This window comes from Trachemys scripta, chromosome 1 (assembly GCF_013100865.1).
Source record: "Trachemys scripta elegans isolate TJP31775 chromosome 1, CAS_Tse_1.0, whole genome shotgun sequence".
Taxonomy (NCBI): Eukaryota; Metazoa; Chordata; order Testudines; family Emydidae; genus Trachemys; species Trachemys scripta.
In genome coordinates, this window is record NC_048298.1 from 102,505,967 (window position 1) to 102,533,717 (window position 27,751).

At 42.0% G+C, this 27,751-nt stretch overlaps 1 protein-coding gene across 3 annotated transcripts in view; it reads left to right on the plus strand.

Annotated features, from left to right (window-relative positions):
* The first annotated feature begins 11,049 nt into the window (after window positions 1-11,049).
* PTN (pleiotrophin) overlaps window positions 11,050-27,751 on the plus strand; it is a 106,385-nt gene continuing 89,683 nt past the window's right edge. For 2 of the 3 annotated variants that reach the window (XM_034779767.1, XM_034779758.1), the window contains exon 1: window positions 11,059-11,323. The gene's annotated coding sequence lies outside the window, so the exon portion shown is untranslated. Of the gene's footprint in view, window positions 11,324-27,751 lie in introns of all 3 variants that reach the window. The other variant, XM_034779777.1, reaches the window with a different exon arrangement.

Consider the following 27,751-nt stretch of genomic DNA (forward strand, 5'->3'; position numbering starts at 1 on the left):
AGTCTGGGCCAGCTCATGCTCTACTGAGATGGTTGCAAGGCCAACCAGCCTCTTCTGTGTCATTGTGGAGCGTAGACATGTTTTTATTAACTTCAGCTTGGAGAAGCTGTGCTCTCCACTGGTAAGTATTAGAAGTATGCGCAGAGCAACAAAAGCATTTGGAAAGAGGGTGGTCATCTTATTTGTGCACATATATTCCAGAACAGCCTTTAGAGTTGATCCTGCTGAAATGTATCTTGAAAGGGTTTTCAGTTCATCACCTAAATCATTTGCATCAATATTGCACATGTCATCATGTGTCAACATTGTCTTTAGTGCCCTGCATTGCTGGTGTAGGTCTTCTTCACGTATAGTGAGGAGTTTTGGAATATCATACAACATCCCAAATATACTGCTGTGTTCCTTGAACTGCATGAAACGTTCTTCAACTGACTGTATTGCACAATCTAGCACCTGGTTAAATAATTCAACTTTGAATTGTTGTTTGGGGTCTCTTATGGGATTATCTTGTAATCATAATTACTATGCTTGTAATCAAAATGTCGTCTTCTTCAGTTACTCTTGTATTCTTGAATGGTTGGGAAAATAGCTTCAGTGTGACGTTCCTCTGCCAACTTCTGTGCACTCTTCAGAACGTTTTGAAATCCCTTATCTGACCGGTAAGACTGTAGGTATGACTTTGCTTTGTCCAGTTGTTCCATTGCTCCAGATATATCAAGGTCAACACCTTGGAGTCTCTTGCTTACAACATTTATTTCAAACAGTATGTCATGCTACAACACTAAGAGACAGAAATTTCAAGTGATGTTTTTGGTGATTCCATTTCCCTCTGCCACTGTTCTCCCACGAACAGTTCCTGTCATAGCATTATCCTCCATAATGGCAACTATGGCATCATCTGTCTTCCCCATTTGGTGTTTGATAGGCTTTATCGCCTCCACTCGACTTTCCCATCGTGTGGCACTCAGTAGTTTCAGTATCAGAGAGATGTTCCCAGATGTTGCTTCAAAATTTGCCATCGATGAATTGATGCAGAGAAAAATACATAGATGCTTTGAATTACATTAAAAAATTCAGCAGCCTCACTAGAAGCTGATGCTGCATCACTGACCACCAAATTCAATGAATGAGAACTGCATGGGACAAAAAAGCTTGAGGGTTTAACTCTCAGATCCGTGTCTGCACTCCTCTGTTCTTTCCTCTCATGTTGGCACCATTATCGTAGCCCTGACTTCTCATGTCAGCTATCGCAATTCCTGTATCTTCCAGCTTTTTAAGAAGCACATTTGTCATACCAGCTCCTGTAGTATCATCAATGTCAATAAATTCTAGAAAATGCTCTCTTGCTTTCAGCCTCTAACTCCACTATATACAAATACAAAAAACGTACCTCTTGCCTTTGCAATTAGGGAAACTCCTGTAAATCTACTCAGGTTAGTTTTTGCACTGGCCTCACCATTCGGATTGCTTTGGGCAGTAGCTTCTATTGTTTTCAGTTATCTCAGTACATGAATGGGCGTAATTGCGCCTTCTAATTAGAATGAAAGGAGGGTGCTCAGCACAATTATCAGGTTTTATCAAGTCTGTGATTGTCTTTGGATCAAACACTCACTTAATGGCAGCTATTAACGACTTCCAGCACAACATTACGATGGCAAGGCTGCATTAGGAGCTATAGAGGCTGTATTTTGGCTAGCTATAGTGTGGAAATTTCATCACAAAGATATTTTCCTACTAAATTAGACACAAGATTGGCATTATTATTTGTAGTACAGTAGCACTTAGAGCACCAAATGAGATCACAGTCCTACAACTAGGTGCTGTATGAAGACACAGTAAGAGAGAATCCATGCTCCAAAGAGCTGAGAGACTAAATAAACTTTCCCCATTTTAATGATGGGAAACTGAGGCCCAGTAAAATTTAGGTTATATCGACACTGGAGCTAGAAGGTGCAATTTCCATCGTGGGTAGCCAGACCCATGTGAGCTTTGATTGAGCTTGCACACTAAAAACAGAAGCAGAGCGGCGGCAGCACTAGGGCTAGCTGCCCTGAGTACAATCCCATCTGAGACCCTAGGGCATGCAGTCAGGGGAGCTAGACTGTCCTATGCACATGTCACGATGACGATGCGGCTATTTTCAGTAAACTCACTCTACCAGAGCTAGTGTGAGTATGTCTACCTAAGGTGGAAATTGTACTTTCCAGCTCCACTGTAGACATGCCCTAAGTGACCTACCCAAAGTTACACAGGAAGTCTGTGGCAGAACCAAGAAATTAACCTAGGTTTTCTAGACGTCAGTTCTTGGCTTTAATCACAAGGCCATCTTTACTCTCTATGAGGAAAAGCTTCTCTCAGAGATGAAAATATAATATATTTACAATTATATAACCCTTTTCATCTGAGGATATCAAATTATTATATAAACATTCACTAATTAAGCTTCACACCACCCCGCTGTAGTCCGTGAGTAGCATACTCATGTTACAGCTGGCTAAACAGAGGTGCATGTGCCTCAATTGCTAACAGACCCAAGGACCCTAAATTCCAGTTCTCATCTCTGTCTACTTGATAACATGCCTGATAAATGTTACTGCTATTGTGGATGTCACCTTGCTTCTTATTGTTTCCTTAGGGTCTGGCTACACAGCAAAAAACAACCCCCAGCAGTGAGTCTCAGAGCTTAGGTCAACTGTCTTGGGCATGCAGGGCTTGTGTTACAGGGCTAAAAATAGCTGTGTAGACATTTCTGCCCTGGGCTGGAGCCCAGACTCTGAGACCCACCAGATTTCAGAGCCCAAGCTCCAGCCCAAGAAGGAACATCTACACTGCTATTTTTAGCCTCCTAGCCTGAGTCCAAGTTAGTTGAGTTGCGCTCTGAGGCTCGCCGCTGTGGGATTATTTTTTGCAGTATAGACATATCCTGTCTCCTTTGCATTGAGGAGTGTTTCATGAGCCAGTGTACTGTATTTTTTTCAAGCTTCAAGTTGCAGCACTTCCAGCACAAAGAAAATAGGAAATCGATTCTCCCCACACACAATTTCTTGGGGCTTTAAATGAAAACTGGGAGGAGGCTGAGGAGGATATAACCTGCAGAACTGCAACATGCTTTCCACCCATCCATGTCTACATTAGGTGGAAGACTGATTCCAACCCCTGCAACCAGCAATCTAGGAGTGGGTTTGGGATCTTTTTATTAATAGGAGTTCTAGATGCTTAGCACTTCTGAAAATCAGGTCCAAAGTGTCTCAGGTTTGGCACCCAAAAAATGACACCTACAATACATAGTCATTTAAAAAAAATAATTCTGACTTTAGCCTCTTTACCTCAGTTTCTCCATTTGTAAAGTGGGGATGGGAAAATTTATGAACCTTGTAGCTCTAGGTAGTGTAGCCTAGGAGATAGCACAGTGGACAGTAGCACTCTGGAGACCTGGCTTTCCCCATCTGTAAAATGGGGATAATGATGCGGCTATCCTTTATAAAGTGTTTTGACCTCTACTGATGAAAAGTGCCATATAAGAGATGGATATTATTATTGAAGTGCAATGTATTATGGCAACAATAGTTATAGTAACAATAGTTAAAGTTGCATTTCAGCTCCCATGCTAAGCCCCTTTTTTTCAGTTGGCCGCAATGTGTGTACATGTATATGCCACAGGTGGGACAGAAAGTTTGCGGGAATTAACTGTTAGAAAGAGCCAAGCCTATGAAGAAGGCTTAGACTGAGGGTTTCATGATTTAGAATTACCCTTCTGTTGTTAAACCAGACTCCAGGAAGAATGACATGTTCCTACCCTGAGTGTGTAGGGTTTTTTTGGACTGTGGTGGGGGGATGTTTTCATCAATTAATTTCATGCCAAAACAAAAGCCACTGCACAAACATGTCTATACGTTTCCAACACTTCTCTGATGGTTGGAGAATAACTATTAATAAGATCCTATGAATAACAGTAAATCACATTTGGGGACTGAATCCATGAATATGTTTGCAAATTTCCTATTTGATCAACTCTTTGTAGGAATAGCTCTTACTCTCTGGCAATATCACTTTAAGACAGTCCAAAACAGCATATCAGAAGAGGACACCAACGGCACCTGCTGACATTAAACAACCTTTCAATCCATTTATCAACATTCTCATCCTTCCCCATTCAAAGCAGCTGAAACAATAACTATCAATAAAAGAAAATTAATTGATATGCAGAGCATATTAAAAGCCAATAATGCAATGTGACTGATTCTCCCAAACTCCTCTTTAAAGGCATCAGCAGGCCTCAGATTTTCTACATCCATGAACGAAAAGTAACTAGCTAGGTTATATTAATGTGAACATTTTATTAAATATCATCCTGCCTCAAGGCAGCTAGCAGTATTCCCCAATACAAATCTTTTGTTGTTGTTTCTGTAGACTCTTGTTTGACAATGATGCAATTTATATATATATATATATAATTTATGCTGTACTAACAGGACCTATATTAACATTGTAAGCAGTCTGGCATGGGAGGAAAACAAAAAGCTCAGTCTGCTTGTTTGGAAAGGTCTGCAGTGGAATATCTTAGTGTTTATCCAGAATAAATGGAAAGGGAATGGCCAGGAGGGATGAAAACAATAATTTATAGCTTGAAATAGAAATATGGCTGAATTCTTGTAGTGTTAAACAATGTTTAAAAGTAAGTTACAGCAATGGGAATGTTGCTACTGAACTACAATTTCATGTCTCCCTCTCAGAATTTGCAAACCCTTCAATACTACCTTATGAATAAGGGAATTTATTATTATTAATAATAACAACATTACATTCGAGTCTATAGGCCTCAGCCAAGATTTGGGCCCCTTTTGTGCTAGGCATTGGATATATAATACTGCCCCAAAGAACATACAAAGAAATTGCTGATAGAGCAAAAGACTCAGCATGAAAACCTGCTCCTTATTATTAGATGGAAAATATCAATGAGCAAGACCAGTAAAACCCCATACCACACACAGGTCTAATCCCAAAACAAAGCAGGTCAAGGAAACTTGATCAGATAATCTCCTTGCCAAAATCTCACCAATCATACTTTAAAAAAGAATGGTAAACAAAATGATAATTGCCAAGTTCATCAATGTCAAGAGAGGGTTTCTTGAGCATAGGCCTAAATGTTCACTTGACAGATACTGGGATCTGATCTGCATGGGAAGATCTTTGCACTCATATATTACCCCGCTTAAATTAATGAGGCTCCATGAAGGAATATAAGAACATAAGAACGGCCATACTAGGTCAGACCAAAGGTCCTTCTAGCCCAGTATCCTGTCTTCTGACAGTGGCCAATGCCAGGTGCCCCAAAGGGAATGAACAGACCAGGTAATCATCAAGTGATCCATCCCCTGTTGCCTATTCCCAGATGCAAATCTTCAACTGTGCTGATCTAATTTGCAAGATCAGAACCTATATTTCTACTGGTTGTGAAGATGCTGGGCCTGACTCTTCTCTCACTTACATTGGTTTTACACTTGTGTAGCTGCATTGATTTCCCTGGATTTACACTTGATTTACACTAGCCTGACAAAGAAGAAAATTAGCCCAGCTGAGTGAATGTGAAGAAGGAAGAACCAAAGAGAGCATCCAAGTGAAGGGGAAGAGGAAACTGATGAATAAAAAATGGGGAGACATAATGAAGTAAAAGATTATTGCTTTATTTTGAAAAATTAAATTTACAGTACTGCCAACCCAACGTGTTCAAAAAGCATGAGATAAAAAAATCATGAGATTGGCTTAACAATCTTTAAATTTTAAAAAGTAATACATTTTGGATCTTTTTACTTACCTTCAGGTTTTTGAGCCTCTTAGGGTTCACATTTCAAACTTTCCCCTGCAATCAGGAGGGCTAGAAGCTTACTTTCTTTAAAATGAAAGATGAGCATCTTGTGTAATCACCTGACTCTGGAAGCTGGGGCTTAAAGAAAAAAACCCTCATATCATGAGGCTCTATGATAACATTGTGAGAATTGGCAATACTTAATTTAGCATGGAGTGATATCTTACTTGACTTGCTGTCAGTGGTATTCACAATACTTATATGGCAGTAAATGTATATTTACTAGTCCTACTGAACTACTCACAGTAGTAAAGTTAAGCATGTTCATTAGTGTTTGCAGGGTTGGTGCCTTAATGTGTCTATTGAAATGCTGTGTTTATATATTAATCAATTTATCCAGTGACCCCGTCTGGGTCATTGAGAGTCCTCCATGTCACAGTTGAGATACAAGAGCAGGACAGCAGATGTTACTGCTGCTTGCATTTCACCTGTTAAGTGGATAACAGAGCAGATCAGAAAACTGAAATTTTCCTGTGAGAAATTTTGAATGATATAATTATTCAAAAACAATTTTTTTTCAATATTTTCCTGCTAGAAGTTTCAAAACAGTTCAGGATGACAATGTTTGTTTTGATTTGGCTTAAGATGTCATTTTCGTTGCTTTAAACCAAAAAATAAAACAAAAACAAAACAAAACATTTTAAGTTGAAACAAAACGAAACTTCTTGTTTTGAATCAGCATTTGACCATAACATAGCATTTTGTTTTAGTTTTTACAAACTTCAAAGCTGAAATGAAATACGATTTTTAAAGTGAAAATGAAATGAAAAATTTTGTTTAATTTCAAAATGGTGAGTTGAAACATTTGTTTTGACATTTCATATTGGAAAAATAGCAAAACTTTTTGCCAGAATTGACAATTTCCCATGACATTTTTCAATTTTTATGAAACTGTATTATTCAGCAGGAACATTTACTTGCTGAGAATTTTCAGACAATGCATAACTAGACCTTTCTCTCCAGGAGTGTCATTCCAGCACATCTCCCCAGCACAAAATAAGAAAATATTAAACTAAATAATATGTATGCACAAGAGCAACTTTATGCAGGTGATCAGTAGCCCAATTGAAGAAAATTGAATTAGTCAAATGTGTTGTTACACATAAGTATAAGTATTTGCAGAACTGAGGCCTAAGATTGATACTTTGGGGTATTAAATGTGTGGGTTTTTGTTGTGAAGTACTTAGCACACTATTAAAATAATAATAATATTGAATTTGCAGTTTCTTGGTTTGCATTCTTCACCAATATGCCTGCAAAACTGAGTTTTAATGAGTGGATCACTTTTAAACTACAGTTTGTGATGTGAATGATTATCGTTTTTTAAACCACATCATTTCCCCCCTATTCTAATTATAGGGCTGATAGTTTCTGTGACAATGTGCATGCCACTGTGCAGCCTTAACATAAAGCTGGTCTGAAAAGAAACACAACTCAGAAGCAGTTGATTCCAGTGTTCAATACATCTACTAAATAATTCAGTATCACTAATGGAAGTCTGATCTTAGTGGAGAAGCAGGCTTCTGTGGGCACTCACTGCTGGTTTTGGCAGCCAGACCCTGGAGAACAACAATGGAGCAAAAGGTGAAAAAATCTTTAACTGTTCTTGTGTTCTCTTTTCTGCTTTCCCAGAATTATATTATTTCTTCCTGGTGGCAGCTGCAGCTGAGAGCTGAGCGGGTGATAAAAAGAAATTGATATTTACAGTATGTCTGAAACAAACAAACAAAGTTCAAACCAAGCTGACCTATTGACTGGCATGTGTTTTTGTTTGGTTTTAGAAATGCACTGCATCTTTCTGCTAAATGATGGGAGCAAAGGCAATGAAACACTTATTGGGGGCAAATTGCACAAGGTATTGCCTCCAAATTTCATACTCAGGTTTTAGGGTTAGAATTTTCTAAGGAGGTGAGGTGCCCAATTCTCACTGAAAGTCTGAGAGTTGGGTGCCTAACTCCTATTGGCACCTTTGGAAATCCTTGCCTAGAGGTACTGAGCATCCACAACTCCAATATAAGGCAAAGGGAGCTGAGGGTGCGCTTAACACCTTACAAAGGAAAATAATCAGCAAGATGAATTCTCATATGAAAGGGCTTCTATTTTTAGGCACACTCAAGATTCCCAATCCTGATTATCTTTAGGAAAACCCATCCCTTCCAAAAATACTGTGAACATCAGCTGGTGGAAATATTTGGAGTCATTTACTGGTGCATTACCATTGTGCATCAACAGTCAAAAAAATCTGTATACCTTGTTCCCTTAATCTTTGCTCTTTTTCTTTCTAAAAGGAGCAGTCTTCACCACTCTTCTTTTCTTCTTGGAGACACTGTCTTAGGCAGTGAAGAGGCTACTCAAAAGTAAAGGTTTGACTCCTGTAGCTCCTAACCCATTCTTTATCTTCTTTTTTTTTTAACCAATCCAAAACTGATAGCTACAAACAAACCATAAAGGAAAAGATTTAAAACCTAGCCAGAGATAGCAGGTTTCTCTAGCAGCCTGTAAGCAAGATCCCCTTTTTAGTTAAATGTAGATTCCTTGTGTGTCTAGACCAGATTATTAATAACCAAGGGCTGCCTTTCAGTATAGATATTTTTATCCTTCACATGTTACCCAGACTTAACTCTTTGTCTTTATGTCCCCCTTTCCATCACCCAAGAAGACCATCTAGATGTAGGAAATAAACCATTGGTTGGGTCAAGTGAAATAATAAGAGACAAGGTGGTGAAACAGAACTTGGCAGAATCCTCTGGCTGCATCTAACAAGAATATTTTTGCACCAGTTAACTGGTTCCTTATCACCATTCTTCTCCATGCTGTCCAGTTGATTTTGTCTCATCTTGCTTTAAGTACTTTGGGAGGCCCACCTCACTAGTTATGAGACCGTCTAGAAAGTCACTTGTCATAGTCCTATTAATGTCAAAGGTGTCAAACGTAGACCCTTTGGAGCAGGAATGTGTCTTACTATGTTTATACAGTGCATAGCACAATGAAATCCTGTGCTCAGTTGGCACCTCTAGGTGCTACTGTGATACAAATAATATTAAAACACACCTATTACTTAACTTTTCAGAATTGAGGTGCTTTCATTAGAGTTCCTTCAAACTCTAATTCATTTACAGTTGAACAGATGCATAATCATGTATACAATTGAGTCTATAGCCTCTCCAAATCCTAATGCAAGTCACATCACACAAGATTAGAATTTGGTTCAATGTGTGTGCTCAGTTTCAGCAAATTCAGATCTGAGATGTGTTGGGGGAGGTACCAGGGATTGCTGTAACTGGGGAAAAGTGTCAGCTGAAACTGGTTTACAGTGGAAAATTGGGTTTTTAACAAAATGAAAAATTTAATGGAAAGTAACTGCTTTCTGCAGAAAGTTTCTCTCCCTCTCTTTAAAAAAACAAACAACCTCAGTTTTCCTTTTTTCAACAAAAAATTGAAATTTTCTGCACGGGGAAACATAATTCTGACCTGCTCTATGTCTCAATTTTCTCTTTAGCCCATAGAAAAATGTACAAGTCAATCTGCAATATTCTTCCCTTGTCTCACCAATCTGCTCCAACCTCACTCTTCATCCAGAGCACAGTTTTGGTGGCAATCAGATGAACAAACCTTTGAGGCCAAAGATGTCAAACATTCTAGGCTATGTGGGGCAGGGAATGTCACTTACTATATTTGTACAGTGCTTCGCACAATAGGGTCCAGCTCTCAGGTGGAGCACTCCAGGGACTGCATAAGTCAGCTACTAAGTATCCCTCTTTATTGTTGTGTGGCTTGCATAATTTTCATCCCATAAGAAGGAAGTAGATTTCTCACTGCAGTCCTGGCCATTTGACTCCAGAGAAGCCTGGCTTATATTGCTAGCCCAGCTGCTAGAGAGAACTGTTCTATCTGAACCAGTCTACTATTTTGTGTTGTTGATCAAAGTTGTTTGTCTTCAGTGACATTGCTATCATTAAATCCCGCTGTGGCTGTGTGATGAAAGCAAAGGAAGAAATGGAAGGGATTAGTTTACTTCAGCCAGAAAGAATCCAGGTGGGTGCAATTATCCAGTCTGGGATTTACTGTACAGTGCATTTTATTGTTACAGGTGGAAGGTGTTAGATGATGCAATATACACTTTTGCCAGACAGAGGACTTTCTTAGCTAATTTATCTGGAAACAGGAAAACCTGAACTGGATGTCTGCATTAACTTGGAATAGGAGCCAAAATTTATGACCCCAGAAAGAAGACCAAACCCCAAAACGCTGTGTGCCTTTATAGCCAAGAAATAGTCTCACTCTCGGGTTTAGAAACAAGAAAGAATATGCCTGACTTTAGAATGTTAGCTACATTTTTAATTCAATTGGCAATTGGGGAGCATTCTCATTTAATAAATGCAATGAGGCTAAAAGTAGGGAAAGCCTGCCCCAAGTGAAAGCTTTTATGTAATTCCAGCAGTCAACAGAACTAGAGGTTATGAAATTCCATGGGAAAAAAAGTTTTGTGATATTTTCAGCCTAACTGGAAATTAAAAGTACCAGACTTCTTTTTCTTTCAATGTTTCCAGTCAAGAGATTCAAATAAAGTTGGATTCAAAGCCCAGTTAACTCTTCTTGACTTCCATGGGCTTTGGATCAGGCCCGTAGTGCCAAAAAGTGAAATAATTCTTTTTGTCTGAAATGTTTGAGATTTGTTACTGGCTACCTGGGAGGTAAATGCGAATCTCCCATGCGCTGTGGCTGACAGCGAATCCACGCTAGCCGTCCCAGCTCCTTATGTGTGCACATTGCAAACAAGAACGTAGATTCAATCTGATTTTTTTTAATAAGTTACCTGGCACAGGGGCTCGCAGACATTAGCCCTCCTGACCTAGTACATTATGGTGCTGACACTGCCTCTCCATGTAACAGAACTTGGGGAACTGTCACCATCAGACGAGGGTTTTGTAGAGCTTCTCTTTCCCAACAAAGCTTTATTATTTGCTCACCAGAGCCCCAGTGCATACAAGATATGAAATTGCAGAGGAGGGATGCTACCCTGCAGCTCCCTTTTCTTAGCAGTAACCGAGGAACTCAAATCCTGCACTTCTTCGAGTCCTAGCCCCTCTCCCATTCCCCTGCCTTCCTCTAGTCCCGGTGGGCGAGACTGCCCCTGGAGTGACCTGCTTTTAATCAGCTTCCCAAGCAGATCACATGAGTGCAAAGTGCTCTCTCGCGCTCTGCCTCCCTCCTCTCTCGCTCGCAGTCTGCGAGCAATTGAGTCCAAGCGAGGAGCGGCGAGTTCCCCGCCTTGAGCAGCCAAATCTTGGCGAGACAATCCCGGCCGGAGGGGGGAAGCGAGAGCGCACGGGGCGGCGAGGCAGGAGAGGAGCCCCCAGATCCAGCCCGAAAGAGACGGGTCGGCCCCGCGCTCCCAGGCAGCCAAGCCCACAGCCAGTCCCTCCGACCCGAAGGCAGCTTGGCCGGCAACTCCACGTAAGTCGAAGTGGGTTTGCTGGGGCTGAGGCGCGCGTGTCAGAGGGTTGCGCCCGAGGCGCTTTCTTCCGCTGGGGGCAAGGACAGCGCGGGGGAGCGGGACCGCTGGGCTGGCAGCTGCCGGGCTCAGCGCGGGCGGGGCGGGGCTCTCACCTGGCCCGCCGCGGAACTGTAGCGCTGCAGGGCGGTGCGGACGCCTGGCCAGGGGCAGGTCTCCATCCGCGGGAAGCGGGCTGGGCTCCCTCCTTGGGGCCGGGGGCAATGCCCTGCGCGGGTCCTCTCCAGGTAGCAACTCGCGGGGAGGGAAGTGAGCGGTGCCGAGGGGCCGCGGAGAGCATCGCTCTGGGCATTGCTGGGGGTCTCCTCGCCCTCCCCCCCACCGGCCAGCTGATGTCGGGCACAGCTGCTTCTCTCCAAGGGGATGTGGTGGCCGAGGAGCTCTGGCCTCGCCCAAGGGACCAAAAGAGCAGCAATCTGGTTTTTCTTGGGGGGAAAAGAGCCGCCCCCCCCTTCGGTGACTTGGGGCTGTACTCGAAGGTGTTCCCCAGACACCTGTATCCGGACCCCAGCCTGCTCCCCGCCACCACGCAGACGCGGGACTCGAGCCTAAAAGAAGCCCCCAGAGCCCCCGAGAAGTGCCGGCCCCGTGAGTAGCACTGACTGACTCCAGGGGGATGATCTGTCCAACCCCCTCCCCGCAAGCTGCTCCAGCTCCCCTGCCTGGCCGCCGCCTTCCAGGCCGCCGCCGAGGATTACTCTGAAGGCTAATAGGATAATAGAGCAGTTCCGTGCTCTCAGCTCAGCGCGATTTGAGGCAACTGCACAGCTCGGTTTAGCCACTTGATCATAACTTGGCATAAAAGGCTGGCGGATCAATATGTGGCAGTATTGAAAAGCTAAGGGGCAGGAGGGGGAACTTTACACAGTGTAAAGAAAAAAATGTCAGGATCTGCGGGCAGAAAGTGTGCTCAAGAGGAAGGCCAGCAGCATGCACCTAGGATAGGCCACCTGCTATGGATGCCTCTCTTATCTGGGGTCCTGCAGGGATCAGTTCTTGGTCCGGTTCTGTTCAAAATCTTCATCGATGATTTAGATAATGGCACAGAGAATACACTTATAAAGTTTGTGGATGATATCCAGCTGGGAGGGGTTGCAAGTGCTTTGGAGATAGGATTAAAATTCAAAATGATCTGGACAAACTGAAGGAATGGTCTGAAGTAAATAGGATGAAATTCAATAAGGAGAAATGCAAAGTACTCCACTTAGGAAGGAACAATCAGTTGCACACATACAGAATGTGAAATAACTGCCTAGGAAGGGGTACTGCGGAAAGGGATCTGGGGGTCATAGTGGACCACAAGCTAAATATGAGTCAACAGTGTAACACTGTTCCAAAAAAAGCAAACATAATTTTGGGATGTATTAGCAGGAGTGTTGTAAGCAAGACACGAGGAGTAATTCTTCCTCTCTACTCCGTACTGATTAGATCTCAGCTGGAGTATTGTGTCCAGTTCTGGGCACCACATTTCAAGAAAGATGTGGACAAATTGGAGGAAGTCCAGAGAAGAGCAACAAAAATGATTAAAGGTCTAGAAAACATGACCTATGAGGGAAAATTGAAAAAACTGGGTTTGTTTAGCCTGGAAAAGAGAAGGCTGAGAGAGGACATAACAACAGTTTTCAAGTACATAAAAGGCTGTTACAAAGAGGAGGGAGAAAAATTGTTCTTCTTAACCTCTGAGGATAGGACAAGAAGCAATGGGCTTAAATTGCAGCAAGGGAGGTTTAGGTTGGACATTAGGAAAAACTTCCTAACTGTCAGGGTGGTTAAACACTGGAATAAATTGCCTAGGGCGGTTGTGGAATCTCCATCACTGGGGATTTTTAAGAGCAGGTTAGACAAACACCTGTCAGATATGGTCTAGATAATACTTAGTCCTGCCATGAGTGCAGGGGACTGGCCTAGATGACCTCTTGAGGTCCTCTTCCAGTCCTATGGATCTATGGTGCAAGCAATGTCCTCACTTCGGTTTCAGAGACTTAGGGCCAAACTCTATGCACTGATAAGCACATTAATGCTGTTTGACTGTAATGGGAGTTAACCTGCTTATCTGAGGGAAGGTCTTCACTACGGGCGGGGGTCTATTTAAGATACGCAAATTCAGCTACGCGAATAGAGTAGCTGAATTCGACGTATCGCAGCTGACTTACCCCGCTGTAGGAACGGTGGCAAAATCGACCTCTGCGGCTTCCCGTCGACGGCGCTTACTCCCACCTCTGCTGGTGGAGTAAGAGCGTTGATTTGGGGATCGATTGTCGCGTCCCAACGGGACGCGATAAATCGATCCCCGAGAGGTCGATTTCTACCCGCCGATTCAGGCGGGTAGTGTAGACCTAGCCCTAGAGTAATAGTTGACCCTTTACTGCTGCTAAAATAAGTAACTCCAACAGGTGCTGATGGATCAGTTGTAGAGTTGTTATTGCTAGTTTGTTTTAAAACATAAAGGCCTGGGGGGGGGGGGGGGGGGTTGGGAAAACTAGGCCAAACTCTGCTGTCGGTGAGACTGGTGTAAATACAAAGTAACACCATTGACTTCTAAGTGAGAGAATAACTTCTCCCATTGAGTATAGAGATAATTCTGCTGATATATTGTATTGGTTTCTGTCATTTATTTGTCTTCCTTATATATATTAGGGCTATTTACATGCAAAGGGAATCTTTTCATTTCATTAAAGGTTTATCTGCTCCTGTTACTTGCTCTCTACCTGAGGTCACACTTCTCAGTTTTTGATATCACAAGGAGATGAATGAATAATACATTTGAGGAAAGTTCTGAAGCTTAAATTCCACCAGGAATTAAGCCTGCTGTGACCACATCCACTTGGGCTTGTTTATAAGCAGTGTGGAATTGTATATATTATGCTTTTTCCCTGTTCGATATCCTTACAACTGTGGCCAGAGGAGTGGGTTCTAACTAGATCCAGCTTACTTTAAGTCAGAGGAGCAGGTGGAAGGGCATTTTAGCCAAAGGTTCTTCAGCTCTGAAACTTGCTACCTTTCCATTGTTCCATCACAGCTTCAGTTTGGTATTGTTCTGAGCCTGTTGCAAAATATAGCTTTTGGGGTAGCTAATGGATTGAGGGAACAGGTATGCTTGTAGGTGCAGGCTGTTCTAAGGGGATAGTTGTTTTTATGTACCTTTTGAATGTTGCATGATAGCTCCTGTACAATGGGAATTTTACTTTTTATTGTCTATTATAAACCCCTCCCCCCAAAAAAAACAACAACACTGAAATATCAATCAACAGAAATGATCCAAAGGGAAACTTCCCCCAGAAAAGGTAATATGTAATTTGTGACATGGTAAAGCTGTTTATTTGTTGTTGTAAGTTTGATGGAGGGGAAAGGAAAAGTTATCCAGCTAGAAGGAAAAAGCTGTGCATAACTTAATGACCATCTATATGGGCAAGTATGTGTGGAGGGACAAGTAGAAAGTTGGTGTCTCTCTGGACTAAGTTCCTTAGCAATTGGAACCTTATGCAGCACTCACTGAAGGAAAAGGAAAGACTCCCTTTGTCTTTAGTGGGCTTTGGAGCAGGCACTTGGACAGAAGGGTGGGAGGGAATTTTGTCACTGGCTTCAGTTTGTGTCTTTTATAAAGGGATACATTTTTTGCTTGTTTTTACTTCCTTCCCTCTGTGGCAAATGGTGCAGACAAGGGAGGCCTTCATCGCTAATGTGGGCACTTTCTTGGTTGACTTGTGGGAGGTGCTGTCTGACTTCCAGCTGCATCACCTCCACCAAATTATGTCACCACTAGATCTGATCTCCCTTCTCTTGGTCTCGCTGGAGTCTGTTAGATCGGAGTACTCTCACAGAAGAACTGTCCTTTCTACGTGAGCTCTGAAAATATACTGATTTGACACACACTCTGTTATAGTTTAAAACATTTGTGCAGTGCCTTAGTGGGGTTATCACTTATATAGAGAATTACAATGCAACACTGAGTTACTGTGGATGGAACTTGCTTTGCTCCTGAACCTTCTCTTCCTCCACAGGCCACCTCCCTTGCATATATTCTCCATAAGCTTGTGGTGTTTTCTATGGGAGCAGGTCTGTGACTAACAGTGTAACCTCCACTTCAATATTTGCGGCCTTTTGCTGACCGGTGCATCAAAAGCATTTTTCGCGTAGAGGTTTCATTTCAGGGCTTTAACTGAGGAAATCTATATATGTGTCAAGCCTATTCATAATAAATCATTTAAAATGCTGTCCTGGGATCAAACCAGGTCACTGTAACACATACACACTGCTCTTCATATGCTTAGAGTGACCTGCACTTGGTCAATCCATATACCTGTGTGGTTGTCTCTGATTTATCTTCCTTGGACAGCCTTGTTCACAGGGAGTTTATGTTGCAAATTATTCACAATTCTTGGCATGCTGAGCAGCCTCAAACTTAAACTGCAGCCTCATTTTCCATCCACTCAATACCATACTTACATGTGTCTGAGTTTCCATGGGTGCCATCAAGCTTCTAGCTAGATATTGACATTTGACAGCAGGAATATCACTCTGTGTTGCTGTGTATATTTAGTGAAACTATCAGAGCCATTTAGGGTGTGCATTTCTAATTTATATCCATATCCTCATATTGTTAGTTAGTGCTTGTTAAGCGTTGCCTAACAGTCCTGGTTACATAGTTAACAGCAACAATGAACTTCAGATACAGCTTAGGCAACAGGTGTTTTGAGATAAGCAGAAGGATCCATATTTTAGTTTAGTTTGAGCAATTTAGCATCACGTGGACACAAAGGATAACATTTTAAAAAAATGCCCAAGTCCCTGATGGCTGCTATCACGTAGGTATTTTTGAAAATCTTCTCAATTGTGGCTTTCTGAATGTTAGTACATAGAGTGTTCCTTCTCTGTAGAGCTGTTTAGGTTGAAATAGAAAAGTATGTATTGTAAGATATTTAAAGTGGATTTCAGAGGGTTTGGGAGGAGCCAGAATGCAAGAGCCTTACTGCAATTGAAGTTTTATATAAAAAGCTTTATTCAGAGTAAGCCCAAAATGGGGTTAAAAAGTACAGGGGTGAGCTATGGTATGTAAAATGTGCCTTTTAGTAAAATACCCGGCCATAACAATTTGCGCATTATTACTATAGAAATATTGCTACTCTGGCTCAATTAATTGACATGGCATACAAGGTGGCAGTGGTCAAACAATTTGTTAGAAGCAATAGCTCTCATGGTGACATAAACTTTGTGGGGAGAGAGAGATCTATTGTAGTTACTTGTGCCAGCAGCAGTCCCAGCAGTGCATTGTCCGCCACCAAGTGCCTAGTTACTGAGTGGAAAGTAGAGGATGTCTCAGGAAATACAGGGCAACCAAAGCCACCTGGCCCTGGGGGTGGATTTGTTAGCCACGAAATGATGGAATTAGTATTTTAGCTCCACAGAATAAATTGCTAGCATTCATTCATCATAGTCTTTAGATTAACTATAGAACAGTTTCCCGCAATGAAGTTTTTATTTCTTTCCAAATGTAATAACTAATGTTGGATATTAGACCATCAAGACCAAGAGAGTCTTCTCCACCATAACCAGTGTCCTGTTCCCCTATCTGCCATGAGCATTGCACCAATGGCTGATAGTGGAATTGTCGCTGTTTCATTCTTTACAATTTTATATGATTTGGAAATAATTGTTGTTTTTCACTACTAGAAAGTAATAATGACTTCAGATGAAGACTAAGTATTGTTAGCAGAAGTAGACCAACTCTTAGAAAATGAGATCCTGATTTTATATAAAGGCACCCACAATTATTAGTATATGCACTAATAATAAAGAATGAAGGAGGAGATATTCAGATAACCAGCAGAATTGTATCTAAACATTTGCCACTAGACAGTGGCTGCTTGTGAACATAGAGTACCATTGCGGGGTCTCAAAAAATCATTATAATTGGGGTCAGTAGCATGGCTAGGGCAGAGGGTTTCAAGCTGAAGGCAACTACATTTGGATTTTTAGATGAGCGCTGTAAACATTTGATCTTGTATGAAGCGGAGGTGGTACCCAATGTGACATCATCATCATCTTTGATCCCAGCATCTTTACTATGAGAATTACCTAGCTAATGAAGTAATAGTTGGCAATCTGAATGGAATCTGCTGTTTATATTTTTATTAGCTCTGAGCTGGCAGAGAAGCTGCTTCTGTAGTGTCCGATTCATTAGAGTGTTTCAGTCATTCTCAAGTTTCAAGAGCCTTTTCAGTATGGAAAAGGTAAAGTTCCTCTTGGTGCCAACCCTTTATTATAGCCAGTACCGAGGACATATAACCTTGATGTCATAAGACCTGTTCAGTGCACTGAAGTGTTCAGCAGCGTCTTACCCTTGAGTGATAGAAAGGACCCAAGCCTGGAAGTACACAGAGCCATGGTGGGAGGAGTTGCAAACTCGGAGGAGGATAGGGATATTCTGCAGGGAGACTTGAATGAGCTTGTGAATTGGAGTGTCAGAAATAGGATGAAATTTAATAGTGAAAAGTGTAAGGTGATGCACTTGGGGATGACTAATAAAAATTTTAGTTACAAGATGGGGACGCATTGGTTAGAAGTAACGGAAGAGGAGAGGACCTAGGGGTCCTTGTGGACCGCAGGATGACTATGAGTCGACAATGTGACGTGGCGGTGAAAAAAGCCAATGCGGTCTTGGGATGTATTAGGCGAGGTATATCTAGTAGGGATAGGGAGGTCCTGCTTCCATTGTATAAGGCGCTGGTGAGACCTCATTTGGAGTACTGTGTGCAGTTCTGGTCTCCAATGTTTAAAAAAGATGAACTCAAACTGGAACGGGTGCAGAGAAGGGCGACTAAGATGATCAGAGGAATGGAAAACCTGTCGTATGAAAAGAGATTAGAGGAGCTTGGGTTGTTTAGTCTGACAAAGCGAAGGCTGAGGGGGGATATGATTGCTATCTTCAAATATATCAGAGGGGTTAATATAAGGGAGGGAGAAGAATTATTCCAGCTTAGTACTAATGTGGACACGAGAACGAATGGATACAAACTGGCCGGGGGGAAGTTCAGGCTTGAAATTAGACGAAGGTTTCTGACCGTCAGAGGGGTGAAATATTGGAACGGCCTTCCGAGGGAAACGGTGGGGGCGACGGACCTGTCTGGTTTTAAGATTAAGTTGGATAAGTTTATGGAGGGAATGGTTTAATGGTAAAACATAGTAGCCAAGGAAAACCTAGCAATGGTACGTGAATAGCATAATGGCCAACAAGGGTTAGGCTAGAGACTCTTGCCTATATGCTCGGGGTATTACTGATCGCCATATTTGGGGTCGGGAAGGAATTTTCCTCCAGGGTAGATTGGCTGAGCCTCTGGAGGTTTTTCGCCTTCCTCCGCAGCATGGGGCAGGGATCACTAGCAGGAGGGTCTCAGCCGATTGAAGTCACTAAAACACAGGATTGGGGACTTCAACGGCAGAGTCCAGGGAAGGGTATTGCGGCCTGCAGCATGCAGGGGGTCAGACCAGATGATCATAATGGTCCCTTCTGACCTTAAAGTCTATGAGTCTATGAGTCTATGAAACAGCCCTGCAGTCTGAGCCTCATAAACACAAGTTGGTTGGCACAGGCCAGCTGTGGGTGTCCAGTTGCTGTATAGACATGTCCTCAGTGTACATTTTGGAACAGAGGTTAGGCTCCCCTCCAAGGTCTGACTGCTTTCTAAGGGACAGAATCTACCTCTGATCCCCACGTAAGTTCCAGAGCTCAGTGAGGTCCTGGGGTAATGGGGTGAGGAGGGTGCAAAACATGTAATCCTGTTCTTCATCATGTTATTCAGGTGCTGGGTGGAATGGGAAGGAGGAAGAGGGGGAATTACCAAATATAGACAAGAGACACACACTGCCATGGTTGTGGAAATCAGCGTACCACATCTCATTACTTGGTTTAAAATAACACTCCTAAATCTGTCTACGCCACCTGAAAGCTTGGTCATTTCAATTTCAAGCAATGATAGGCATAATATTTTTTTTAGTGAGCCCTGTCTTGTGTTTTGGTTTTGTTCATCTTAATGTTACGAGCACTTTGAGATGACTTTGCCTACCTGTTGTTTTAAGATGATCGTCAGACAAATGTCAAAGTCAGGTAGCATTTAAACTATACAATGATCACACAGACTGGGTTTTATATCTTTCATACTTCAGATATTCCAAAGTTGCTATAGAACACAATTAATTAGATGCTGGTTGCACAGTGAAAATCTAGGAGCCACCATGCACTCAGCAATAATGATCTCACAGCATGGGACGATATTATTACTTCTATTGCAGAAGTACCCTAAAGATGCTAGTTACTGTACAAACATATATGGAGGTACAAACCCTGGCCTCTAAGATCTAAAATGACAAAAAACAGTTGAAAGGAGTAAAAAAGGCTACAATATACAAGGTTATCAGAGTCATGAATGACCCATATCTTAGTTCCACAACACACACAAAATACAAATAGATAAGGATGTGTGTGTGAAGAGTCCCAAGCTGCCCCTCTGCTCAGACATTCTTTCTCAGAGTGCCCTGACCCTAGTTTGTTAAGCGGGACATGCTGTTCATTATACACAGACTGGGTTTATCATAGAATCTTTTTCAGAAAATGCCATGGGATCTTTATCTTCCATTAGAAATGAAACATGAAGGGATTTGGGAATAATGTCTTCCCAGAAGGATGGCATCTCTAATAATTCAATGCCTTCCTAACTGTATTATAGCACTGCAGAGTCAGCACTGGGTACAAGTATAAATCCTGCTTTGGGGCACTTGAACTAAGAACCTCTGGTTCAGTGTCAAGATGGCTACTAACACGCATTCAGAATTATTCCCCACTTCCCTCCCTGGTGGAAATAAATATTAATCTAGGACCAAATCCTGTAGTTCTTACTCAGGCAAAGCTCTCGCTGAAGTAAGGGTAAGCTTTGCCTGAGTAAGGACAGCAGGAGTCAGACCATAATTCTGAAAGGACACCTTTTCCCTTTGTTTTACGCAAAATAAGTTACGATTGTAATAGTGCTTCATAGCTTGATAGCAAACAGAGAAAATGCCATTCTGGCACCCTTACTTTGTACTTCAAATTGTCCCATTAATTGCAATGGGACTACTTGCAAAGTGAGGTACAACTCAGAGTGAATACAGCGATCAGAATCTTGTCCTAACTAAAGAAATGCTTCCATTCCCGTTGCTCTCCATTATGCTGATAGGACAGAAATTGTGTCTCTCTTCAGTTGGAATCATAAGAAATACTAATCCAGAAACTGTCTTCCCTCAAATTAAAAAGAAATATTATAACCTTCTGACTCTGCCTGCCCAGCATGGTTTTTCCTTTGCTTTTCCAGGAAAAAGCTGCATTTGCCATCCTAATGAATCAGCTTCCCTTCTGGTGCTGGGGGATGGCCTCTGAGATGCTCTGATTGCCTCCCAGTGGCTTGTGTCATCTGACTGGCTTGTTTGTTTGGATTGCTGCATTCCCAGAGGTCACAATGATGTTTTTGTTTGTGTGAGAGTCTCCTGCTTCTATTAGCAGCCTACCCGGGTGCAGCTGAGCATACAATGGCATGGGAGAAGAAAAAAACTACTACTACTACAGTTTCCTTCTAAGCCAATGGCTATAATTTTCAGTGCCTTTAGAGGCATTCAGAGGCAGAGAAAGATTTGATTCAGGGAGCCTCATTGCATCGTGCTTGCCTAATCTTTATTTTGCAGCATGATCCTTTTGGCCCATATTTTTTGTCTAACTCGTGTGTTGTCAGATGTTTTTGCTAATCTTCATAAGAGATGTTTGCGTAAGTAAAGTGATTACTTGGCAGGGATTGTTTTTCCATTGTTTATAGAGTGTTCCTTTGCTGTTGGTAAATTATACACTCTTCATTGTGGGCTCATTCTGGTTTCACTTATGCAATAGAGAGGGGAAACCCACTAGGGAGCCATTACAGTTCCCTGATTCTCTGGCCAATTTTATATAGGCCACACCCTGGCAGAGTTTACAGGAGATTGGGGGCTGCTCTAAAATCTGCCAGCTGGTAACAAGTTCAGAGAGACCATCCCCCAGCTGTGGATTGCAACAGGGAGAATGAACTGCATCAGGTATCGGGTAGCAGGTGAATCTATGCCTACTGGTGACTTCCCCAAGCCCCAAGAATAGGGTTACAATATGTCCAGTTTTTTCCGGACATGTCCGGCTTTTTGGTAATCAAACCCCCGTCCGGGGGGAATTGCCAAAAAGCCGAACATGTCCAGAAAAATACCGGCCGGGCACTTCCCCTCCCGGGCTCCAGCTGCTCTGCTCCTCCCCTGACACTTCGGCTCTGTTTAAGAGCCGAGCTGCCCGAGTGCTCCGGCTTCAGGCAGCCCCCTTGCCTCCGGAGCCCGAGCCGCCGGCCGGGCACTTCCCCTCCCGGGCTCCAGCTGTTCTGCTCCGGCGGCGCAGGGTCCGGAGGCATGGGGGCTGCCCAAAGCCCGAGCACTACCGGCTTCACGGTTTGCCGGGCAGCCTCCAGACCCTGCGCCCCCGGCTGGTCGCTTCCCCTCCCGGGCTCCAGCTGCACTGGGGAAGCGCTGGCCGGGGGCGCAGGGTCTGGAGGCTGCCCAGCAAACCATGAAGCCAGTAGCGCTCGGGCAGCCCTTTTTGCATGGCTGGGAGGGAGGAGGGGGAGTTAGGGCGGGGTCTTTGGGGAATGGGCGGGGAATGGGCAGAGTCAGGGTGGGGAAGGGGCGGAGTTGGGGCGGGGCCAGAGCCCATGGAGTGTCCTCTTTTTTTATTTTTTAAATATGGTAACCCTACCCAAGAATATCCAGCTGACGGGGGGTGGGGTGGGAGGAGAGGGGTTGCTCCCTTTATGCCACTGGACCTGAATGTTTAGTTTGAGTTTGTTCTGAGTTTTTCACTAAAGCAGTGGGTTCTCAAACTTTTGTACTGGTGACCCCTTTCACACAGCAAGCCTCTGAGTGTGACCTCCCCTTATACATTAAAAACACTTTCTTTATTTAACACTATTATAAACTGGGGTGCTGGAACAATTTTTATAGTGGGGATGCTGAGAGCCATTGAACCAAACTGTAAATCCTGTATATAATGGAAACCACTTCAACCCAGGGGGTGTGGCAGCACCCACTGCACTCCTAGTACCAGCACCTATGATAATAAATGGTGGAGGCGAAGCAGGGTTTGGGGTGGAGGTTGACAGCTTGCGACTCCTCACATAATAACCTTGCGACCCCCTGAGGGGTCACAACTCCCAGTTTGAGAACCCCTGTACTAAAATTTTCTGGATGTATAACAGATAGTTGTAGGTGTGTGTGGCTACATGTACACTTGGAGCTGGGGATGTGGTCTGGTTTGTACTCAAGGCAGCTAGCCTGTGACACCGCTCATCACTGACAGTACTACTGCAGCTACACTACTATTTTTAATGCACTAGCTCAATGAAAGTTAGCAGAAGTATGTCTACTTGAGTTGGGCACTACACCCCTAGCTCCAAGTGTAGATGTAGTGTGTGTATGTGTGCAGGGGGTGTTAAGGAACTCTCTCTCTTTCACCTCTGTCCAAACTTAGGCCAGAGTTATGCAAAGGTTTATTCATGTGGTTAATTTTGTGCACTGAGAGTTATTCCACGGAAGCCAATGGCACTACTCAAAGGATACGTGTACACAGCAATCAAGAGGTGTGATTTCAGCAAGTGTAGACATACCTGAGCTACCTTTGATCTAGTTAGATTTAAGCTAGCTTGAGTAACACTAGCAGTGAAATTGCGGCAATCCAGGCAGTTGCATGGTCTAGCTCTGCCCACTCAAGACCCTGCGTACATGCTCAGAGGGCTGCCACTTGGCCTGCTGCAGCTTCACTGCTAGTGTTACTCAAGCTAGCTTTGATATACGGTAGAACCTCAGAGTTACAAACACCAGAGTTATGAACTGACCAGTCAACCCTTCATTTAGAACCAGAAGTACACAATCAGGCAGCAGCAGAGACAAAAAAAAAAAAAAAAAAAAAAAAAAGCAAGTACAGTACAGTAATGTGTTAAACATAAACTACTTTAAAAAAGGGAAAGTTTAAAAAAAAATTGACAAGGTAAGGAAACTGTTTCTGTGCTTATTTCATTAAATTAAGATGGTTAAAAGCAGCATTTTTCTTCTGCATAGTAAAGTTTCAAAGCTGTATTAATCCAATGTTCAGTTGTAAACTTTTGAAAGAGCCACCTTAATATTTTGTTCAGAGTTCTGAACAACCTCCATTCCTGAGGTGTTCGTAACTCTGAGGTTCTACTGTAGCTAGATCAAAGCTAGTTCAGGTCTGCCTACACTTGCTGCAATTGCATCTCCTGGTTGCAGTGTACACATACCTTTAGTTTATATCTTTGTGTGTGTGTGACATTATCCAGGGTACAATCTGGACAGTCAAACAGTGGTGTTCCCTTAACTCTCTAGCCTGGGTTGCCTTTTGCACTGCTTTTCTGTCAGAATAGCCACTCCTGATCTGTTCCAACAACCTTCAGCATGCAAATTCACTTCCAGATAAATACAAGAGCACTCTGACCAGTCACTCATTAATTACATACAGGGCGACACCCGCAAATTCCTATTTCCAGTCTTGTCTCCCCAGAAATGTGCATCTTGTACTGCTCAATACTCTTCAGAACAGTACAAGCTCATAGAAAGTCTGTCATTTTATTAAAGGAAGATGACAATGCACCAGACTTGTTCTCCCAAATGGAGTTTCCTACACACTTTAATCCAAACACACTGGTTAAGATAAAACAATAAGATAAATGTATTAATTACAGAAAGATAGATTTTAAGTGGTGATGCATAAAAGTTAGGATTGGTTACAAAAGAAAATAAAAGAGTAAAACACAAGCTAATACCTAACTTAACAAGCTAACAGAATTCAAAGTGAAGGTTTTCCTCACCGTACACTGCAGTAAGTTTCACAGGCTGGGTCTCCTTTCAGTTTGGGATCCCTCCCCCTTAGGTCAGTGTCCTTCAGTTATTCATTGATGTCATGAGCAGAAAGATGGGAAGAGGAGTGGAGTCAAGCCTTTCCTCCCCTCTTTATAATTCAACTTCTTGTGCTAGCAACAACCTTGCTGAATCATGGTGACAAAACAGTCTCATGTGGATGTGAGGTTTGAACCATCCCTGTGATGGAATGTAAATTTCTTGTTTACACCTTCCCTCTGCTGGTGAATGGTTGCTTAAGCATGTGATAGTCCTTTAGCACCTGATTGGAGTGTGACTTTGTCTCTGAAAAATGGGTTTGGGCCTACTTTTCTTAACCTTAGAGCATGTTATAACAATGTTATACAGTAGAATCTTGTAGCTTTACATACAATGTTGTCACACACATTTTACCAGGACAATAATATTCAGCAGTTTGACTTTTCAAATAATCCTTCACAAGGCATGTTTTGTAAAAAATTTATCATAGTCTTGTAAAAGTGGTGAACATAATGGTATAGACTGTCACAATAATATATAGATAGATATAGCTAGCTAGCTAGATACATACACACACACACACCCCTACCACAGAAATCCCTGTGATAAATTTCAGAGCAATGGGATAAATTTATTTATCATGGACTTTTGATTGCCTGACTTACCATCTCCCCCTGAACTTATTCTAGCATTCCAAACATCATAGCAACTTCCAGTGGTCCATTTATTTAAAAAATTCAATCTGTCAGAGAAATATTTCCCCCTTCTCCCTGTAAATGTGGTCTTTCCTCCTTTCCCGACTCTAGAAATGTCTGACCATAGGTGAATTACAGGTTTCATCTAAAAATGTCATGATTAAGTCTGACATATCACAGTCCTGCAGGGAATGGAATAAAAGCAGGGTCTTTATACCAATGACGAGTAGAGATTCCCAGCTTTCCAGTGTGATCAATATTTGCGTCTAGCCCTGAAAGGGGCCAACATATTACACTTAAAGGTAGCATGTGTTTAGTACAGCTGGTTGAATTAGAAAAATAAATGGGAACATTTCAAAATCTGTGATTTTTTTTTTTCTCCCTGTTTTTTTTGTCATATGATGGAGCTGGCCAACATTTTTCAAAAAAAGAAAAATTTACAAATTTTGAAAAAAATGAGGAAAAATAGAAAAATACAAAATACCTTCCTCCTTTTTTGATCATATATAATATACTGTTTGTATAGAAAAGCTCTTTTATTTACTTTAGAAGTTTTGGGCTCCTTCTGAGTCTTGTGCAGTTGGACTGATGGCCACTAATTTTCCTGGCTTTATAGACAGAGTGATGTGAAAAATTATCCTGATTTTTTTTTTTAATATATATTTTTTTAATATACAGACAACACAGTAGAACTCCACTAACCTCACTAATTTGCAGTGACAGGGAGAGTTATTGAGAATTACTGAAATTTGAAAATTACCATACAACCAAATGAGCAAAAAAAAGTATAATGCATTACAAAATGTTCTTTGTTCATTTAATTGACATGTACTGTAATTTAGTTTAAATTATTTATGATTATATAGACTAGGAAGTATTCCTATAATTAGAAACCACTGATTTTGTATGTAAATTGTAGGGTGTATGGATTAGAAGTATTTTTTAGAAATGCTATGGAGAGTGTTCATTTGTGCGTGGAAAAGAATTAGGTGTACACAAACTTATGTCCCACTCTCCTACTTTGTTCCCAGATCCCAGACATCAGCAATGATGTGAAATATCAATGAACTGTAGAAGCATTCTGGTTAAAGAGGTGTAACACAAAGATCCCACTTTACTTTAGAATTCCCAGTTGCATAAAACATCTTGTAAATGACAAGCCAATCTCTTCTTTAGATTGACACTTCCCACATATGCAGTAAAGTTCTAATCTTATTTTGGATTTTGACTAGACCAGTAGTTTTGAATAAAGAGGTGGCTGATGCCAGCTGGCAGAGGGAACAGGAGTGCATAAAGGGATCCCCTGTCTGAGATACCTGGTATGCTATTTATGTTCTTGTTCACCAAACAGTGTCATGTAAGTTCTCTAGTGAAAACCTGTGTCACGTTGATCTTTATGAAATGTATGTGTGGATAATATGTAAGCAGTTTTATATATATATATGAAAATGTGTTCTTAAAGCCTGAAGTTAAAGGGAGGCCACCCAGAGGTGAGATGCCTAAAGACAGGTTCTGTTAGACAGGGGAGAGGAGACACTTATGTCCCTGGTTGACTACTATGTATTGTGTGTCTTACAGTGGAATTCTATTTGCATACTGAGTCAAATGCTAATAAAGAGACTGCAGGGACTTCAGGAGAAGAAATTAACAGGAAGAGATGAACAGTGTGTGCGGGGGGTGTTGCTTACAGGTGAAGAACAAAGGACCAGTCTAATATATCTAGGGGTGCAGAGAGACACCCTGTCATCCTTCGTATCCGTTGGCTTTCCCCCAGCCCTTAGTTTTTAATCTAAGGGCTGGGGGAAGCCGACAGGTGTGGAGGATCATGTGGTTCAGACAGAGACATCCCTTATGGGAGGACCTATTAATGGAGATTCTCTATATCCAAGTAAGGAGGAGAGGATGGAAGATAAAATACGGGTAGGATCTGATGAGAAACAGTCAAATGAAAAAGAGTCTCATTCAGTTGCATCACATAATGGCAGACAGCTAAAAAGTGACTTTTTTTTAAGTGCTTATATACAAATGCTAGAATTCTAAATACTAAGATGGGTGAACATGAATGCTTCATATTAAATGAGGATATTGATATAATAGGTATCACAGAAACTTGGCAGAATGAGGATAATCAATGGGCCACAGTAATACTAGGGTACAAAATATATAGAAAGGACAGAACAGGTCGTGCTGATGGGGGGGGGGGGGAAGGGCACTATATGTGAAAAAAAGTGTAGAGTGAAATGAAGTAAAAGTCTTAAATGAAACAAACTGTACCACAGGATCTCTATGGATAGTAAATCCATGCATGAATAATAAAGAATAGAGCAGTAGGGATATACTTCTGACCTCCTGACCAGGATGGTGTTAGTGACTGTGAAATGCTCAGGGAAATTAGAGAAGCTACAAAAATAAAATAATAATGGGGGATTTCAACTATCCCTATATTGACTGGGTACATATCACCTCAGGATGGTATGCAGAGATAAAATTTCTTGGCATCTTAAATGACTGTTTCTTGGAGCAGCTAGTCCTGGAACCCACAAGAGGAGAGGCAATTCTTGATTTAGTCCTAAGTGGAGCACAGGATCTGGTCAAGAGGTAATATAGCTGAACTGCTTGGTAATATTGACCATAATATAATAACATTTAACATCCCTCTGTGTGTATGTGGGGGGAAAGAAACACAAAAGCAGCCCACCACGGTCATTAATTTCAGAAAAGGGAACTACACAA